The sequence below is a fragment of the Artemia sp. Qi Xiang Cuo genome, chromosome 11 (genome assembly GCF_049724085.1).
Source record: "Artemia sp. Qi Xiang Cuo chromosome 11, ASM4972408v1, whole genome shotgun sequence".
Lineage (NCBI taxonomy): Eukaryota > Metazoa > Arthropoda > Branchiopoda > Anostraca > Artemiidae > Artemia > Artemia sp. Qi Xiang Cuo.
In genome coordinates this window covers 72,482,280-72,502,674 of record NC_142804.1, presented here as the reverse complement: position 1 = coordinate 72,502,674, position 20,395 = coordinate 72,482,280, and the positions used below count along the sequence as shown (strand labels likewise).

At 36.5% G+C, this 20,395-nt stretch overlaps 1 protein-coding gene across 3 annotated transcripts in view; it reads left to right on the top strand.

Annotated features, from left to right (window-relative positions):
* The first annotated feature begins 5,593 nt into the window (after positions 1–5,593).
* LOC148947318 (PP2C-like domain-containing protein CG9801) overlaps positions 5,594–20,395 on the top strand; it is a 44,096-nt gene continuing 29,294 nt past the window's right edge. The window contains exon 1 of one of the 3 annotated variants that reach the window (XM_089097008.1): positions 5,594–5,730. The gene's annotated coding sequence lies outside the window, so the exon portion shown is untranslated. Of the gene's footprint in view, positions 5,764–20,395 lie in introns of all 3 variants that reach the window. The other 2 variants (XM_089097009.1, XM_089097010.1) reach the window with 2 other exon arrangements.

The window sequence follows — 20,395 nt, the reverse complement described above, 5'->3', positions numbered from 1 at the left end:
ATTGTGCTGAAAAAAATGGCAATCTAAACGTCTTGAGTGATGGCGGTCGAGGAAATAATAGATGAGAGAGGGGGGCTAGTTGCCCTCATTTCACTCTCGACTATTAAAAAGGGCACTAGACCTTTGAATTTCCAATCGAATGAGCCCTTTTTAAAGTTTCTACGACAAAGATTTCAACAAAAACTTATATGCCCCCAGGGCATAACTTATAACCCTTGCCCTTAAGACTGTGGGGAGAGTGTCCTGCTCAAAGGTATACTTTCTTGAGCTTAACTGCGTTGAACAAAATGGCTATCTCAAAATATTGATTGGATGTGTTTAGGGAAATGGTGGGCATGGAAGGGTTGTTAGTTGCCTTCCAATCACTTTCGACTATTGAAAAGGGCACTGGCCATTTCAATTTCTAATCAAATGAGCCCTTTTTGAAGTTTCTACGACAACGCGTTCTATAAAAACTTTATATGTCCCCAGGGCATAACTTACAACCCTTGTCCTGAGGGCTGTGAAGGGGTTGTCATCCTCACAGACTTAATTTACAGAACTTAAAACTATGTTGAATAAAATGGCTATTCTCAAAATTTTTATTGAATGTGTTTGGGGAAAAGGTGGGCGTGAGAGGGGGGTTAGTTGCCCTCCAATAACTTTTGGCAATTAAAAAGAGCACTAGCCCTTTCAATTTCCAATTGAATGAGCCTTTTTTGAAGTTTCTACGACAACGCCCTCTATAAGAACCTTATATGCCCCAAGGGCATAACTTACAACCCTTGCCCCGAGGGATGTGGGGGAGTTTCCTCCTCAAAAACATATTTTCTATCTGGAAACCAACTACGCTGAGCAAAATGGCTATCTCAAAATTTATATTGGATGTGTTTGGGGGAATAATGGGCGTGGAGTGGGCTAGTTGCCCTCCAATCACCTTCGACTATTAAAAAGGGCACTAGCCCTTTGAATCTCCAATCGAATTAGCCTTTTTTGAAGTTTCTACGGCAACACCTTCTATAAAAACCTTGTATGCCCCCAGGGCATAACTTAAAACCCTTGCCCTGAGGGTTGTAGGGGAGTGTCCTCCTCAAAAACATATTTTCTATCTGGAAACCAACTACGCTGAGCAAAATGGCTATCTCAAAATTTATATTGGATGTTTTTGGGGGAATGATAGGCGTGGGGTGGGGCTAGTTGCCCTCCAATCACTTTCGACTATTAAAAAGGGCACTAGCCACTCCAATTTCCAATCGAATGAGCCCTATTCGAAGTTTTTACGACAACTCCTTCGATACGAAGTGCCCGGGTATGGAGAAGTAAGAAAAAAAATAAATAATACGTTGTGCCCGCATCGTTCTTTACTTAGGCAGCGCTATCACGCTGCCTATAATATCGCCATTTAAATCCGTTTTAACAAGAGTCCCACTATATATAAAACCAGCAATAATCAAAATTTTCAGTTTGAATGAACACCATCTAAAAATCCAACTAAATGTTTTATACAATTTCCATCCAAAAAATAAAATTTATACATAAATGATACAAATATATTTGTAAATAAAACTTCTACTTTTATTTTTGTAGATTCTAAACCTCAGAAGTAGGCATTTTTAAATCCTAAGTTTAAAAGACATCCCTTTTCTAAATAGGGATTTATCCCTCAATTGCCATCTTTTTTTCAAAGTACTTACTGGACCACTGAATTCCAGCAGACCCATAAATATTGTATGAAAATGCACTTGTGCCACTGGTTTCATATTAGCTTATGGAACAAAAACCAGTTTTTGACGTAGTGCCTAAACATGCCACTTTTCGATAGAAAAGTGGCTTACAAAAGTGGCCTTTTTACAAAAAAGTGGCCTTTTTGGTTTACAATTGTCATGTCATCACCTTCGTATTAGCTTATGAAACAAAAACAAGTTTTGTGACGTCAGCTCATAAACATGCCCGTTTTCGACAAATATTCATTTTTGTGTGGAATTGGCATGGCCGCATTACACCTGTTTCTAACATGCCACAAAGTGCCTGATTCTGTTTTAGACTGACCCAAAGCTTAGTGAATCTCCAATAATTGACCAGTACAGAATTTTTTCCCTATCTTTCTAATTATAATAAAAAAAAGAAATAAATGAAATTTTCTTTAGGGATTAGCTAATGCTGGACACCTGTAAAATAAAGAATTATATTTTTGAACCATGTGATAAAAATTATGCATTTTTTTCTCTATAGGAAATAATTCTTAAAATTAATCTAAAAATTGCCAATTTGCATCTGCTCTTAGAATTTCCTGTGTTCATCTAATTCTACTAAATTCCAAATGAATGTGCTTCGGGCTTTTTCCAAACATAGACTGAGAGCAGTAATAGCTGCAATCTCATTAACTGGTGTTGGGCATATAAAGGGAAACTTGAACATCTTATCATTGGTAAATATTCCAAGAGGAGTCATAATATCATGACCAACCTTCAAAAGAGATCAAAGGGAGAACGTTCCTAAATTCTTGTCAAATGGACAGCTGCCAGAAAGAACAATCATATTTTTAATGAAATTTCGTGGGAAATGGGAGTCACTAACCTATTCATATCTTTTGATAGTCACATAGAGAGTCTCTGGGGGAATAATAACATGTATCATTGTATGTGTATTTAATGAAGAATAAATCTTATCTTATCTTACAACAGACCTAATCCCTATGGGATGGAAAATTGGGGGCCACTGATTTTTTTTTTCACCAGGCAATTTAACAAAAGATGTCGACAGTTCTCTAGTAAATATTGCAGAAGGTAAAAGAAAATGTCCTAGAAGTTCTTTTTGAAAGTCTGTATCTGATCCTACCTCTTTGGGAGTAAAGAAGGGGGTAGATCTTCCAGCTTTTATGATCAGAACATCTAAGAAAGGACTTCTCATGTATAGTTCAAAGTTTGTGAAAGCTAAAACTAAGTGTCACACTTTGGCCTTTTGAAGACATTTGAAGATGGAACGAAGACATTCAAGTTAAAAACCTAACGACGAAACTTTAAGATGCCACTCATACTTCTTCGGAGTAGACGAATAATTCTTAGAAACTCAAAAGGCCAAAGTGGGACGCTTACTTTTTACCTTTCCTAAAGTTTGAACTAAATCTGAGAACCCTTTTGTTAGATGTTCTAATGCTAGCAGCTCTGATTAAATACAGACATCCAAACAGAACTGCTAGGATATTTTCTGTCATCTTCCAAAGTATTTACTAGATAGCCGTCAAATATTTTGTAAAGTTTCCTGGTGAAGAAAATTCAGAAGCTCCTGCTCCCAATTTCTTATCCCCCACAGACACTATGGCCTGTTCTAATTATCAAAAGATATGATTAGGTTAGCAGCTCTCATTTCCGACGAAGTTTGGATACAAGTCTGAATGTCCCTTCTGGTACATGTCTGGATAACACAAATCTAGGAATGCCCCCGTTTTCACCTCCTTTGAAGGTTGGCTATAATATGAAAATAACTAGAGTGAGCCAAAGTTGCAATAATGCATTAAGAGTTTGGGTTGTGCATTTGTGTCGCACGTCATGTGTGTTAAAAACGCAATATTATAAAAACCAGCTGAAAAATTACACTGGATGAACATAGAGAAATATTGCAAAAACTTACTTGACGTAAATTGAAGGCACAAACTAAGTGACCACTTCCCCTGGGGCTAGGACCAGTTGAAAATTATGTTTATTTCAGATGCATTCATAGACCATAAGGTCAATTGTTTTGCATCAAGATATTCCCATTAACTGTCATGGTTGGGGTTTAGATCAGCACTGACTTTGTTTTTCGAGATGATCTGTTTTAATATCTGGCCAATTCAATACTTTTCAACAAAGACGCATTTGGTAGTGAAGTTTCTTTGAACAAAAAGAAAATATTCTGACTTGTAACTGGCGGGCCCAAACAAGGAAAGTCAGTGATAGTTTGGGTATCATTCTTCTATCAGCTTCAATGCCTTATCTGATCCTGAGCGACGGGATCAATGGTAGGTCCTTTCTATCTTATACGTTTATGATTGACGGGGTATCACAGCCTGATTTTGGGATATTTCTACTGGTCAAGTTTTACAACCATAATGGTTGCAAACATTTTAAAGCGGATCAAAGATTCTTAAAATCATTTTTTTTTTCCAATAAGGAGCTACCAACTTTTCTAGATTGGTCTGCAAGTTTGATAACAGGCTAAATAAGGTACTGCTCTTTAGGCTTGAATTTCACTGCAACATTGCACATTGACTGATCGAATAAATTCTTAGATTCTTGAATACTTCGTACTTTTAATGCATTTATTTGATGATTCAGAAAGGTTATGCAGTATTGATATCTGAAATAATTCCATTATTTTGTTTTTCTACCCTCTTGGCTACGTTTGAGTAGATGCATGAGCATATTTATTTGAAATCTTTCACGAATGCAGACAAATTTGTTTTTTTTTTGGGGGCGAATCTTCATGACTATTTTAGAAGTTTGTGTTTTCTCGTGTAAAATCATGCATTAATTAGAAATAGGGCCAAGTTTTTACACCAAGTTCTTCTTTTTATTCTGTATTTTTTCACTGAACTAAATATATCTTTTACCTTTAAAACGTAATAAATTGTAAAAATGCTGTTTGAACATATTTAGGACTGAGAAAACGCAAAAAAATTCTTCGCGCAAAATAAAGCTAAAATTAGGGGCATTTGTCGAAAGCTAGATTAATTTGCAGCTAAAAAATAAACACACCATTAAAATTGTCAGACAATTTGTAAAATATAATATAGCTACTCTCGCCATTCTGTATCAGTCAGATCCCCCCCCCCTACCCTTATTTCTGAATAAGCTCTAGATTATACAATAAATTTTTTTCTTTTTTTTTACTTGGCATTGATGAAAAATAGGAATAAGAAATAATACAAATTAACAAGATTAGCGAACTTTTGTATAAAGTGTGGTCTATCTGAGAACCAGGAAGGGGGCTATAATTACTAATAAACAAATACATTTTTAGGATCACCATAAAAACCTGATTATTTTACTGAATGTTATCAACAGTTAGGCTCTTGCAGTTTCGCTATTGACAAGGATCGTTATTTACTTATCATTCATTGCTATGAAGATTTTTTTTTTTTTTTTTTTTTTTTTACTCTAATTAAATAATAGAGAGAAAAAGTTTGTGGAAAACTGGAAACGGGTCCTCAGTCATAAATTAGACTTATATCTGCCTTATTAAGGGTCAAAATTTATTGACAGGCAGATAAAAATTGTGCAACACACATTTTTTCATGTTTTTTTTTCTATTCTGCTCTTTTCCCTTTGGTTTCCTTATAATTGCCCCCCCCTTGCCGGCGCCCATGGTCACAGATTAGAATTCATAATGTCCCCTTTAAGGGTCAATACTTATTGGTGGGCAAGCAACCATGGGTGTACACACACGTTTCTTTTTTTTAATGAATTATTTTGCACCCCAGATTTTCAGAGGGGCCACGCCGACAGACCCCCCACTCCTCTGCAGGTGCATATGATTTACAATAATTGGCTGAAGTGCACAACGCTACCTGTTATCAGTTTTCTTACGTCAAATTATATAGAGAATATCGAAAATACTTTCCATCCAAATACGAATAGAAACTTTTCCTTGTGAATTTTCATGAAATATCTCAAGGGCTCTCTAAGTAAAATCAGAATTATTTGTCTTGCAATGCACTTATATAATAATATTATTTGATAATATTGATTTTCTGAGGAGCAGGCCAATAAGGTTAGCATTAGCATTTCTGAATGGGCTAAAATGGTAGGTTATAGGCCTAGACAAGGTCCCTAGGCTATTTCCTAAGAAGAAGCTTTTCTTTCTGGCAAGTTTTCAGGTAAGTTTTATATTAACAGACTTTTCAGGTAACTAGGCCTAATAAATAAACTTACATTTATAGTCAGAATTGCATCCAGAATCCATTTTTAACAGGTATTTACATTGGAAATACCTTTTTTAACTACTAAAATTAGTAAGCTAATCAATAGAAAACACAGAGCATGGAACCGTTATAGAAAAAATAAGACCACAGAAAATTATCTAGTCTTCAAATCCTCTTGTAATCAAACAACAAACCAAATGAAGGTGTTGAAGAGAAGGTTTGGGGAAAAACTGGCAGAGGAAGTTAAGGTTAACCCTAAATCTTTCATCCGTTATGCCAGTCACAAATGTAGCAGCAGATGCACAATCCCAGATATCCTGTATGATAGTAAATCAGTTGCTGACCCTGAACTGAAAGTTGAAATTTTCAATCAATATTTCTCTTCTGTTTTTTTGTTCAACCCCAGTATTGTATATCCTACATCCCCTTTACATGATGTATTGGATAATATGGAACCAATTCTGATTACAGATACTTTGGTTCTAAAGGAACTGACATCCCTTAAACTGAATAAATCTGCTGGCCCAGACAGCATTCACCCATGTATCCTACACAAATGTTGTACAGTTTTGTGTCAACCTCTTTCCCAGCCATTCAAATTCTCATTAAATCTTATTAGACTACCTCAGGATTAGAAAACTGCACATATTATTCCTATTTTTAAAAATGGTAGAAAGGACCTTGCTGAAAATTATCAACCCATCAGCAGTTGTTAAGGTTCTTGAAAGAATAATAAATTCTGCAGTTGTTAAATACCTTGAAGCAAATAATGTTTTACACAGTTCACAACATGGCTTTTGTTCTGGAAGATCTGTTGACACCAATCTCCTTAAATCATATGATCACATCACCAAGTTGCTTGATATTTGGGTGCCTGCTGACATGATTCTGCTTGACTTTTCTAAAGCTTTTGACAAAGTGTGTCACAATCAACTTGCAATTAAATTGCACACAGTTAAGCTCAAAGAGAAATCCCTGCTCTGGATCCTTGATTTTCTTTACTTGTGAAACCAATGTGTTCAGTTGTTTGATGACTCTGGAGTCTGTATTCTTTCTTCCTCAACATGTGTTAAGAGTTGAGTTCCTCAGGGAAGTGTCTTGGGTCCTACATTATTTAATATTTTCATCAGTGATGCTCCTTCCATTATCAGTAGTAATTCAACTCTCTATGCAGATGACCTGAAACTTCTTGGACCAGCTCTGTCCTGTGAAGATTATGCCCTGTTAAAAAATAATCTTCATCTGCTGGGTCACTGGGATGAGGCCTGGCTTCTTGAATTCAATGTTGCCAAGTGCCATATTATTCACTTTGGCAAACAGAATCCATGCCACTCTTATTTTTTCTTAGACCACCTACTCTCTTCTGTGAATAATGAGCAAGATCTTGGTGTCACTATTGACAATGAATTAAAATTCAGCAAACATGCTAAGAGGTCTGCTGCTGGGGCTAGTTCAACCTTGGGTTTGATTAAACATACCATCTCCACTTGTTCTTCTAAAGTCATCAGTCTTCTTTATAAGGGACTTGTGAGTCCTAAGCTTGAAGTTGGAACGTCACTTGCCTCTCCATATTTTAAAAAAGATATAAAAGTTCTTGAAGATGTCCAGAGACATGCCACTAAAGTGAAATCTGGCATGTAAGAGCTTTCCTATCCTGTAAGACTATCAAAGTTGAATCTCCCTACTCTTGTATACAGGAGAAATAGAGGGGATGCCATTTTAGCCTTTAAGTTATTGAGGGCTAACATTCTGCCAGCATTATTCCCAACTGTAGCACTAATTCAAAAACTAGAGGTCATCAACTGAAACTTGTCAAGCAGTCTACAACATCTAGAGTCTGTACTCAATTCTTCTCAACACATATTGTCAACAATTGGAACAAATTATCTAATGAAACTGTTACTGCTGAATCTGTTGTTGTTTTTAAACAAAGTCTAGATGCTGAGTGGTCCTCCAAAGAGTGTAAATTCAGTTGGGATGCTATCAAAGATGAGGCAGTGAGTCACCAGTGATTCTTGCATACAATTAGTCATCATTCCAGAGCTCTACAAGGAGAATTCCTTAGATTTCTCCTAGCTGCAATTTAAGGTAAATGAACTCTACTCCCACCCCTATATTGGCCTCTACCAATTCAGGGTATATATTTGCACATTGTAGGGGGGGGGGGTAAAACTCATTTCTATCACAAATCAATGACTACAGCCCAGAGATTATGTTTGAAATATACCCCAACTCCCCCCCTAATATGTAAATATATACCCTGAATTGGTTTATACAGGGGTGGGGGTAAAGTTCATTTCCAATGCAAATGCAGATTAAATATGAATTCCCAATGCAATTCTGACTAGCCTATAGAGGTAAGTTTATTTCTTAGCTACCTGAATAGTATGTTAATATAAACCTTACCCAAATATTGTTTACTGTTTTATTTGCCTTTCAATACTGGGATAGGCCTATTTCTAGCCTAGGTCCACTATCTCAAGGACCACTCACCATCCACACCTTGTTTGAAAATGTCAACAATTTCAGCAGTAACTGTGTCTTCAGAGATTTTATTCCAATTATTGACAATTCTTAAGGAAAAGAATTGAGCATGGGCACTGGTTAGGGTAGATGGTTTTACAAGTTTCAGCTGATGACCTCTGGCTCTTGAATTAGGGCCAATAGCAGGAAATAATGCTGGAAACATGTTTGCCTTCATTAGCTTGTAGGCTAGAATGACATTGCCTCCTCTTCTCCTGAATACAAGTGTTAAGAGTCTCAGTTTATCTTGTCTTGCAGGGTAAGAAAGTTCCTGCATGCCAGATATTGTTTTGGTAGCACATGTCTGTACAGCTTAAAATAGCCTGGAGGCTAGAGACATTTGAATTTCAAACTTGGGTCAAACTAGTCCTTTGTACAGAAGATTAATGAATTTGGAGGAGTGAATAGAAAGGGTCTACTTGATCAGCCCCAGAGTTGAACTGGCACCAACAGCAAAGATGTTAGCATAGCTACTGAATTTTAATTCAATATCAATTGTGACTTCAAGATGTTTCTCATTATTACAGATAATATTGGGTGACCTGAGAGAAAATAAGAGCAATAAGCATTTTTCTGCCAAAGTGGATGACACGGCACTTGGCAACATTGAACTCAAGAAGCCTCAGCTCATTGACAAAGCAGTTTGAAATTATTTTGTAAAAAAGTGTGATCTTCCCATGACAAGGTTGAAGGCTGGTCCAAGAAGTTTCAAGTTGTCAGTGTGGAGTTTTAGTTTACTGTCAATAGTAGAAGAAGCATCATTAGTAAAGATTTTAGATAGTGTAGGAGGTTACCAGACCATCAAATAGCTGAATACACTGATATCACTGATGAAGAAAATCAGGATCCAGAGCAGGGATTTCTCTTCAAGCTTAATTGCAAGTTGCTTGTCACAAACTTTGTCAAATGCTTTAGAAAAGTCAAACAGAATCATATCAGTAGGCACCTGTGTATCTAGTAACTTAGTGATGTGGTCAGACAATTCAAGGAGTTTGGTATCAACAGATCTTCCAGAGAAAAAACATGCTATAAGATGTACTACTACTAACAACTCACTACAGCGCCAAGCCTCCTAAGGCCAACACAGCTATGCATGCTCCTCTTCTATCCCAATCTATTCAAAGCCCCCTTCTTTACACCCTCCTAGGAAGTTACCATTTCCTTTAAATCTTTCTTTATGACATCATTACAGACAGGGACATCCTGCTTTCTGTTTAGCCCTAGACAGTTGGCCAAAAGCAACAATGTTTAAGGAACAAACTCTTTTCAAATATAGTTGTCAGCTTGTGGAATTCCCTTAGTGAAAAAACAATGACATCTACCAGCATGGAGGCATTCAAGTCATCAGTGGATAGGGAGTGGCTCAGTCCATGGACCACTGCTTGGGACCCCACAGAGGACTAACTAGTATCACTGAAGCTGGTGGACACAGGATTCATCCTATTGCTGGCAAGTGCAGTTTAAGGTAAAAAGGATAATCTTCAGCAATCTGTCATCCTTCATCTGCAGAATGTGCCCTAGCCATCTCAACCTTTCTTTCATTGTATCCCTAGAAAGCAGGATTGAACCACATTTTTGTACAGCCTAGTGTTTGAAAATATGGTCAGTCAGCTGGATACCCAGAACAAACCATAGGCAATTTCTCTGGAAAACATCTAGCATCCACTTTTTGGAGTGCCCATGCTTCAGAATCATATTTGACCACTGTCATCATTGTAGCTATGAGCTCTGCAAGGGATTATTGGCTTCAAGATGCTGGATAGATACAGAATTGACTATTCTTTCAAGAACCTTAACAACCACTGATGTCATGCCTAAGGTTGATTGTTTTCAGCAAGGTTCTTTCTACCTTTGTTAAATATTAGAATGATATGGACATTTATAAATTTCTAATAAATGTCACAAATCAATGCAACCAGATTTGTTTCCTATTTTTTTTTGTATTGATAAAGGTTCTGGAAGCCAATGTAATAATGAATTTAGTAAGGTTGTTTATTATGTTCTCTTATTTTTAAATTCAGAAAGGAAATCTTTGAACAGATGAATGGTTTACCTATGGGAGCTCCATTAAGTCCATTATTAGCTAATATTTGGTTGAAAATATAGAGTAGCATTAGATCTATATTTGTTGAAACATAAATTCTGGGGATGTTATATGGACAATATTATTTAAATGTGGAATTATGGGGAAGAAGAACAACTAGAAGGTTTTTGGAATATTTAGATTATTTTGTTTTCAGAGAGGCAGTAAAAATTAATAAATATATAGACAAAAAATTAGCCCTTAATAGAGGTACCAGAGAAAGTTATTTAAGCCCCATTTTTAAGGAACTTATTAATGCAGATTTTTGCAACCTATATTTACCTCATAATCACCTCATAAAATTTTGCAACCTAATAAAATATCAGATGATACCAGATCTGGCAAGCAATTGAATTTTAAAAGGCATTAATTAAAATGAACTCAGATTTAGTTTCTGGAATTGCCATTCAATTTTGGATTTTTTTTTTCAGCTACCCTTCCACCATTACATGGAAATGGTTTTCCATGTAAATTTTTCTTTAGTGGTTGTTTTTTACAGTCTTTAATAAAAAAAAGTTGCCCTTTCACTGTTACATGAAAAGGGTCTATTTTCATTTTAGTAATTGTTTTTTAAGGTTTGTCTTTATTTATTTTAGTTGTTGTTTTTTATGGTCTTTTATTATTTTCGTATCTTATCACTGAGGATGGCTGAGCAGAGATCTCGGCTGAAATATTTGCATTGCATTTTGTTTTTTCACTGGCTGGAAATATCCTTCTTGGTGAGTATGTAACTGAACCCTCTGGCTTCATTTTTTCAAAATTCTTGGGGGGGGGCAAAATTGGAGCCAATTTACCCTAACCACATGAAAATGAAAGTGCAAAATGAGCAATATACTATCATAAAAGTAAAGATATGCTAAGGAAAACTAACCCATTTCTGTGGATGCTTGAATTATGCAGGCTTATCTTAGTTTTGACAAGATTTTTGAATTTTAGCTGGGAGGGGGGCAAACTGGGGTCTGGTGGGGCAAACTGAAGTCTGGGATGGGCAGTTGCTCCCCCTGCTTCATAGCAAATTACACCCCTGACTGAACCATTGTGCAAAGGAATCCCATTTAATTGAACTCTTGTGCAACTCAACCCCATTCAACTGAACCTCTGTGTAACTGAACCCCTGTCCAACTGAACGTCCATATAAATTAACCCCCATGTAATTGAACTCCTATGCAACTGAACCCCAGGACTTAGTTTTTCAGTATTCCACAAATGTGAGGCAATATCATGGGTTAAAACATAAGTTAGAATCCTTACATGTTCAATCTTGTTGGAATTGTTTGTTTTTTAAAGTCATAATATAAATGCACATCAAGACCATTAACAAAAAGCTGTTTTATTGTCACAAAAAAAGAAAATCAGATGTCACAAACCATTAAAGTGCATTTATTTCTCCTTTTTTTCAGATCAATTGGACCTTTCCTGAACATTGAGTAATAAACATCTGTATTGAAAATCTTTGAATGTTGTGAATTTAGATAACAAATTTTGTTCAGATGTCTTTGGGGAGATTGTAACTAAAAAGGACATGGGAGGGGGAATAGTTGTGCTCTGGCCTTTTTCAATATGCCCTGAAGTTTTAAACTTAATACCCTCAGCTGCTCTTGACATATTGCAGGTACACCTTCTTGTAAAACTAGATGCACATAGTATCTTTTGATCTAGCTGAAGATGCCCCTAAACATTTCCCAAACGGTGTGATGGCTGATACCATTAGCTGTTATTTAGGTATTATTAAATAAAAAAAAACAAGTTTTTCCAACTGAAAGTAAGGAGCAATATTAAAACTTAAAAAGAACAGAAATTACTACGTATATAAAGGGGGTTATCTCCTATTCGACATCTCGCTTGCTGTGACAAAGTTTTTTAGTAATTGTAAAAAAGTGCATCTTTTCTCCATTGAAATAACCCCTGGGTTCCGGGAATATTACTCAGAAAACTGGGACGCAAATTCAAGCTTAATATCGAGATTGAGATACCGAGGATGGGGCAACGCCCTTATTACGCAATAATTTATGTTCGTTTAAATTTTTAATGTTGCTCCTTACTTTCAGTTGAAAAACTTGTTTGTTTTTTTCTAATTTCTGATCGTTTTTTTTTAATAATGCCAGGAAGTCTGGTCCCACCTTCATGGAGAAACCCTTTCCCCGCGGAAATATTCTCTAGACAATTCAATCCCAGCGAAAATTTACCATGGACAATTACTCTTAACCACTTTGCATGTAAAATTGAGACGGGAAAGAGACAAAAGGACATATAAAAAGAATTTTGTATAAGAATTCTGGCCAATTCCCCCTGTGTATAATTTCCCCTGACAGGTTCACTCCCTGGAAACTTCCCTCCCCATGGAAAATTCCCCCGTGGAAAAACCCCAAGCAGAAAGTTTGCCCCCCCCCCCTAGCTGAAAATGTATGCCTGCATCCCAATAACAAATACTATGCACAAACAATGGGCAACTTTTATAACTTAAAGGCCTGTCCCCTGGGCCTATGGGGGGGGGGCGTCGTGTATTTGAACTCAACATAAAAAGCCGATTTATTTTATATGTCTTTTGGTATCAAAATTCCGTTTTTTTTTTAGAGTTTCGGTTACTCTTGAGCTGGGTCGCTCCTTACTTACAGTTCGTTACCACAAACTGTTTGATACTGGTATTTCTTTTCATAACCAATAAAGGAAAAACAATTTTTTTTTTTTATTGTATTTGGCAGGCCTCCCACTGGGTTCATAATTATGAAAAAGGGTTCATAAAGTTCATATTTTTCTTGTCATCAGCTGGAAAGCACTTGTGGTTGGTGTCTTTTTCCTTATAAAGGACAAGCAAAGCAAATGTATGTGCAAGAGTTTTATTTAAAACCTTTCAAACTGTAACACTCAGCATGTTTTGTGAACATACATTTTCTTCTGTTCAAAAAGACATTGTTACATCTAACTTGGTTCCTATATTGCCCCTATATCTTCTTGTACTAAGCTATCTTTTAGTCTTTTCTTTTTTCTGGCTTTAGTCTTTGCTACCTTCATAGAGATTTCTAGTAGTAATATTCCTAAATAGTTGATTAAAGCTTATGAGCTGTAGCATAACTTCTTGGCAGAAGATCATAAGTTGATTGATTATTTTTTTTTTTTTACATGGATTCACACTAATGCTTTTTGCACGGACCTTCTACGCGACATTGGATCTTCTTACTTGGCGTTGCTTTACGATGAGACTACAAATGCCAAAGGTGCAAAGGAGTTGAATATTATTATTAGTTACTGGTCGGAGACCAAGGAAACAGTCTCTCTATGGCACCTACAGTCCTTATTCATAGGACACGCAAAAGCAGAATATTTACAGCAGCACCTACTACAAGCTCTAAAGAATACTAACCTTGATCTTCGTCAAGTCTTGATGATGGGGAGTGACGGACCTAATGTCAACAAGAAAGTTCGGAGGTTATTTGATTCCCAAGTTAGAACTGTGCGCAGCGACCAAGGCCTAGCTGACATTGGGACATGCATTTGTGGAACTCGGTTTTTAGTCTGAAAAACCATCAAGGACAAAAAAAATATCCCCTTGTTTCAAAGATAGTAAAAGCAGCTCTCTGCATGTCGCATGGGAACGCTGACGTTGAACATGATTTTTCCTGGTCAGGACGGATCATGACCGAGGAAAGATCATCAATGAAAGTCAACATACTCAATGCTAGACTGATAGTCTCTGACGCTCTAAAGAAGTTTGAGAACAGGCCCGAGATAGTCATCAGAGAGCTGTTGAATTTGGGGCGAAATGCGTGCCAGAGCTATAAACTGTACCTGGAAGCTGAGTGATCTAGACAGGCTGAAGAGGAATCCAAAAGGAAAGAAGAAGAAGAGAAGAAGGCAAGAGAAGAAGAGGAAAAAAAGAGGATGTTGCCTGAGAAGAAGACCATTGAAAACCTGGAAAAAGATTTGATTGAGAAGAAGTCAGTTGAAAAGGAGAAGAGACAAGTAGCAGAAAGGCTTCTTCAAGAAGCTAATGAGAAGCTGAAAAAAGCCATAGTTGCCAAAGACTTTGTAGAAATAAGCCTTGCACAAAATATGATCGAGGATTTGAGCCGGAAGATGCACAAAGAAGATAAGGCAGCCAGAGAGGTTGATCTGATACGGAGCAGGGTAAATAAACGAAAGTCGTCCTTAATTTCGTCATATTTTTCCAAAAGGAACAAGTAGAGCGGAATATTTTGTACTATTGTGTTTTGTACTTTTATACAAATTAAACGCATTTAACTGAACTCATGAAAAAAAAAAGAAGAAGAATATGTGCACCAGTGATAAAACACCAACTGTCACTTTTTGTGTCCGCGGACAGTTTCTGAGGTGCACATACCGTAAATTTAGGTTCATAATAGGTTCATAAAAAGCGCAATAAAAAGTTCATAAACTTCATATTTTTGTGGTCAAAAGTTCATAAAGTTCATATTTTTCACAAAAAATCTAGCGGAAGGCCTGTATTTGGCATTCTTCTTGACATTTCTTTGAAGTTTGACCTTAATACTCCATACTTTTTTGGATATCCAGGATCAAACATACCCCATTTTCTTAATAAAAAACCTTATATGGTAACAATAGGCAACTTGCATAACTTACAGCCCTTGCACCAGGGACTGAGGGTTGTGAATCCTAGAGGCATAAATATTTAAACTTTGGACTGTTTCAAATAAAATGGCTATCTCAGATGTATTTTGGGAAAAAAGGGCGCTGGGGTGGAAGCCCTCCGATCACTTTTGACTGTTAAAATGGCACTGGAGTTTTGACTTCCATTTGAATGAGCCCCTCCAAAGTTGACATAAAACCTTTTCCAGAAAACCTCATGTGTTAGCAATGAGGAATCGGCTTAACTTACAGCCCTTGCACTGCTGGCGAGGTTGTTAACCCCAGAGGCATGGTCATTTGACCTTTGGACTATTCTGAGCAAAATGGCCATTTCAAAGTTTTGATTGGATGCATTTCAGGAAAAAATAGCGGTTAGGAGGGAGAGGCTGGTTCCCCTCTGATTATCTTCGATTCTCCAAAACTGAACTATAACTTTCGATTTTCAATCTAATGAGCCCCCCTCCAAAGTTTATATGACCATCCCTTCCATGAAAACCATATATTTTAACAGTAAGTAAATGGTTACTTACTTTTTTTCAGAAAAATACAAATTATATTCTGGTCCTGAGAAGGCATGGGGATTGTCAGCCTTATTCGTGTTAATTTCTGCTTGTGTTTAGTTTGAATTGGTTATTTATTGAATTTCTGGTTTTTTTTGTTTGTTTTTTTTTGGGGGGGGGGGGTGTCATTTATTTATTGATTGTGATTTGTGGTGGTTTTACCCTTGGCAGATTATTCGATTTTATTTCTGCTCATTTTTGGTTTAATGGAGTTCTTTACTTTTCTGTGAAAAACTTATTTTTGTGGGAAAAGTTTTTTTGGTTATAACCAAATAATAAATCATTGAAGCCTTATGGCTCTTTCGTATAGGCACCGCTATAGCCTTGCATCGGATACAATTTTATTCCATCTACTTACTATGTTAGTCAATTTTACTAAATCAAGTGAAAAGGGTAGTGAAAAATAAAAAACGAGCCATATAGTACCATAAAGGCAAAGGTATCAAACAGTTCGTGGTAACGAACTGTAAGTAAGGAGCGAACCGACTCAATGGTAACAAAACTCTAGAAAACGGGATTTTGATACCAACAGATACATCAAAAGAATCAGATTTTAATGCTGATTTCAAATATATCAGTTTCATTGAGTTTAGTCCTACCCATCAAAAGTTACGCGCCTAAGAAAATTTGGCTGATTTTCGAAAAAAGGGGAAAACCCCCTAAAAGTTATATAACCTTAATGAAATTCACACCATCATATTCAGCGTATCAGAGAACCCTACTGTACAGGTTTCAAGCTCCTATCTACAAAAATGTGGAATTTTGCATTTTTTGCCAGAAGAAAGATTACAGATGCCTGTTTGTTTTTTTTCCCAGGGGTGATCGTATCGACCCAGTGGTCCTAGAATATCGTGGGTGGGCTCATTGGAACGGAAATTAAAAGTTCTAGTGCCCTTTTTAAGTGACCAAAAAATGGAGGGCAACTAGGCCCCCTCCAACGTACATTTTTTTCCCAAAGTCACCCGATCAAAATTTTGAGATAGCCATTTTGTTCAGCATGGTCGAAAATATGATAACTATGTATTTTAGGAGGGCTTAATTCCCCGAAGTCCCCGGGGGGAGGGCTGAAAGTTTTGAACTTTACCCAATGTTAATATATGGTATTGGTTATTGGGAAGTATAAAGACGTTTTCAGGGGGGGGGGGTTCTGGTAGTGGGGGGAGGGGGTGGGTTGGGGGTTATGTGGGAGGATCTTTCCATGGGGGAAGGGACATTGCTATGAAGGGGGCGCCTGATTTCCCAACATTCTTTAAAAAAAAAGACCAGAAATTAAATAAAAAAAGGGTTTCAACTGAAAGTAAGGAGCAACATCACAACTTAAAACGAACAGAAAATATTACGTATATGATTGGGTTCACCCCCTAGTCCATACCTCGCTTTTTAAGCCAAAGATGTTTTAGTACTGTCATAGGAGCTATTTATTCCAATTAACGGCCTTTGTGATTAAGGGTCATTTTTAAAGAATTGGAACAAAATTCGAAATTTAGCTTAAAGAACAAGGTATTGACTAGGGGGCGAACTCCCTAATATACGCATTAAGAATATATGAATATAGAAGTTCGTTACGTAAGTTAATTCGTAAGTTACGTATATTTATTGCTAATAAAAACGTTCGTAAATAAAATTAAACAAGTTTCAAGAAAGCCAATTAACCAAATAAAAGTAAAATTAATATTAAAACTTTGTTGTAATTATTCATGTACGGTGAGCCAAAATCAAAACCTGTATTAATTCAAAAACGTTCAAAAATTAAATAAAAAAAATAAGTTTTTTTTTTTAACTGAAACTAAGGAACGACGTTAAAACTTAAAACGAACAGAAATTATTCCGTTTATGAAAGGGGCTGTACCCTCCTCAACGCCTCGCTCTTTACGCTAAAGTTTGACTTTCTCACAACTCTATTTTTTGTTAAACAATAAAAAAACTTAGCATAAAGAGCGAGGCATTGAGGAGGGGACAGCCCCTTTCATATACGGAATAATTTCTGTATTGGTATTTCTGTATAGTATTGGTTTTGGTTTATTGGGAAGCCATTTAGCACAAGAAAAGTAAAATTAATATGCAAATTTTGTTTTACTTATTCAATGACGGTGAGCCAAAATAAAAGCTGCATTAACTAAAAAACGATCAGAAATTAAATAAAAAACGTTTTTTTTTAACTAAAAGCAAGGAGCAACATTAAAACTTAAAACGAACAGAAATTATTCCGTAGGCCTATATGAAAGGGGCTGTCCCCCCTCAACACCTCGCTCTTTACGCTAAAGTTTTTATTGTTTAAAAAAATAACGTTGTAAGACAGAGTCAAACTTTAGCGTAAAGAGCGAGGCGTTGAGGAGGGGACAGCCCCTTTCATATACGGAATAATTTCTGTTCGTTTTAAGTTTTAATGTCGCTCCTTGCTTTTAGTTTAAAAAAACTTGTTTTTTTTTTATTTAATATACTAAAGAAAGCTGACGCGTTTCTCTGGATGTTTGAATTATGCAGGCTTGTCTTACTGTTGATAAGATGTTTGAAGAAACTAAATTTCAGCTTGGGGGGGGGGCAAACTAACACATAGCAAATTATGCCGGGGGCATGTTTGATTCTTGGTTTCAAAAAATGGTAAGGCTATTTGTTTTGTGGGGATGTGTGATTTATATACGTATTGCTAATACTACTTCTCCTGCTACAACGACTGGCCTCTTTTCGGGCCCCTTCCTGTCTTTAACAGGGACGAATTCAGATTAACTATTCCCTCTCAATATATTAACATGCCAGTGCAAGATACTACTGTTGTGCCGTATGGCTTCATCTGCTACATTTTTGGCAGTTTCATTCATGGCCTCCATTTTGCATCTTTGTAATTTACATTTTAGTGCTTTCTCCACTTTCTTTACATTGCTCTTATTTTTGTATGATCTATCACTCATGTAATTCTTGTACAGGTCCCTCCTCCTCTATTAAACATAAAGCATTTTCACTAACATTCCTAGCCGCGTTTAAAATTTCTTCCCTAAGACACTGTCAGCAACTTCGCAAACAATTTTCCTAAAATTATTCCATTCATCTTCTATATTTTTAGATTTTAAACTCTCTAGTTTAGTATTTACCTGTTCCTGGAAAGTTTCTCTCAAATTCATATTTTGGAGTCTTATCAGTGTCGACAACAAAACAGAGCTTTTTATGAATCATCTTGACAGGCATTTAATAACTTTAAAAAACAAATAATTCCAAAAATGTTGAACATGTGAATATTCTAACCCCATCATGTTCCCTCACATTTGTAGAATACTGAAAACTGAGTATGGGGGTTTAGTAGTTGCAGTAGAATTCAGTTAAATGGGGTTCAGTTGCACGAGGGCTCAGTTACACGAGGGTTCAGTTGCATGGGGGCTCGGTTGCACAGGGGTTCAGTTGCAATCGAACCATCCTCGTTTGTTCTTCTGCTTGAGTTTTTTCTCCTATTGTTTGGAAGGTTTAGAGGGGGGAGTTGCCCTTCTCTTGTTTGCAGTAATTTCTGTCTGCTTTCAGTTTGACTTGTTTATTCATTTTGATTTTGGCTCATTATAGGATTTATTCATTTGTCTGTGTCAGTATTTGCTATCTTTATGTTTTGTGTTGTTTTGATTTTAATTTTTGTTCATCTAGGGTTTCATTAAACTTTTATATGGCTTTTGTTTGAAAAACTCCTTTTTTTCAGAAAATGTTTTTATAATTAATCCATGTTCGTTTTAATGCCAAGTCGTAATTATTGGCTAAAATCATAAAAATATATTCATACTATGATCATTTGGCGACCTGGATGCACATAGTGTTTTTGGATTTAGTTCAACATCCTCCTCAGCATTTCCTGTAAGTTTCAACGAAATATGCTTAGCCTTTCCTGAGAAACTGCACATACGCCGTATTGACAGCCTGGTTGCACGTACTATCTTTTGATTTAGTTCAACACCCCTCTCAACATTCCCTGAAAGTCTTAACTTAATACCATTAGCCATTCCTGAGATATTGCAGATATGTCTTTTTGATAACCTGGATGTAAATACTGTCTTTTGATTTAGCTCAACACCCCCTTAGCATTCCCTGTAAGTCTCAACTTCATTCTCTAATTCCCTTAGCCATTTGTGAGATATTGGAGATACGCATTTTTGACATCCTAGATGTATATAATGTCTTTTGACTTATTTCAGCACAACATTCTCTGAAAGTTTCAACTTAACACCCTTAGCTTTATCTGAGATATTACAGATACGCCCTTTTGACCATCTGGATGCAGATTGTGTATTTTGATTTTGTTCAAAATCCCCTGAAAGTTCTAACTTGAGACCCTTTTGACAACCTGGATGCAAATAGTGTCTTTTTATTTAGTTCACACCCCCTCAGTATTTTCTGAAAGTTTCACCTTAATACCCTTAGATCCTCCTGTTGTTTTGCAGATACACGGTTTGGATATCCTGGATGAACCTAAAGTCTTTTGACATAGTTCAATCTCCCCCTCAATTAGCTGTTCCTTTGATATTGCCCAAGCCCATCTTTTTCATTAGAGAACAAGTTTTTAAACAATTGCTAATTTGCTGGGGATCATGTCATCCCCAGAGGCATATTTCATTGGACTTTCTACTATTGTAACCAAAATTGATGTCTCAAAATTTTGATTGGATGTCTTTGGAGTTTACAGTGGGCCAAAAAGAGTATAGGAGGGGGAGTGGATGCCTCCAATCATTTCATACTATTGAAAAGAACACTAGAACTCCCATCGAATGA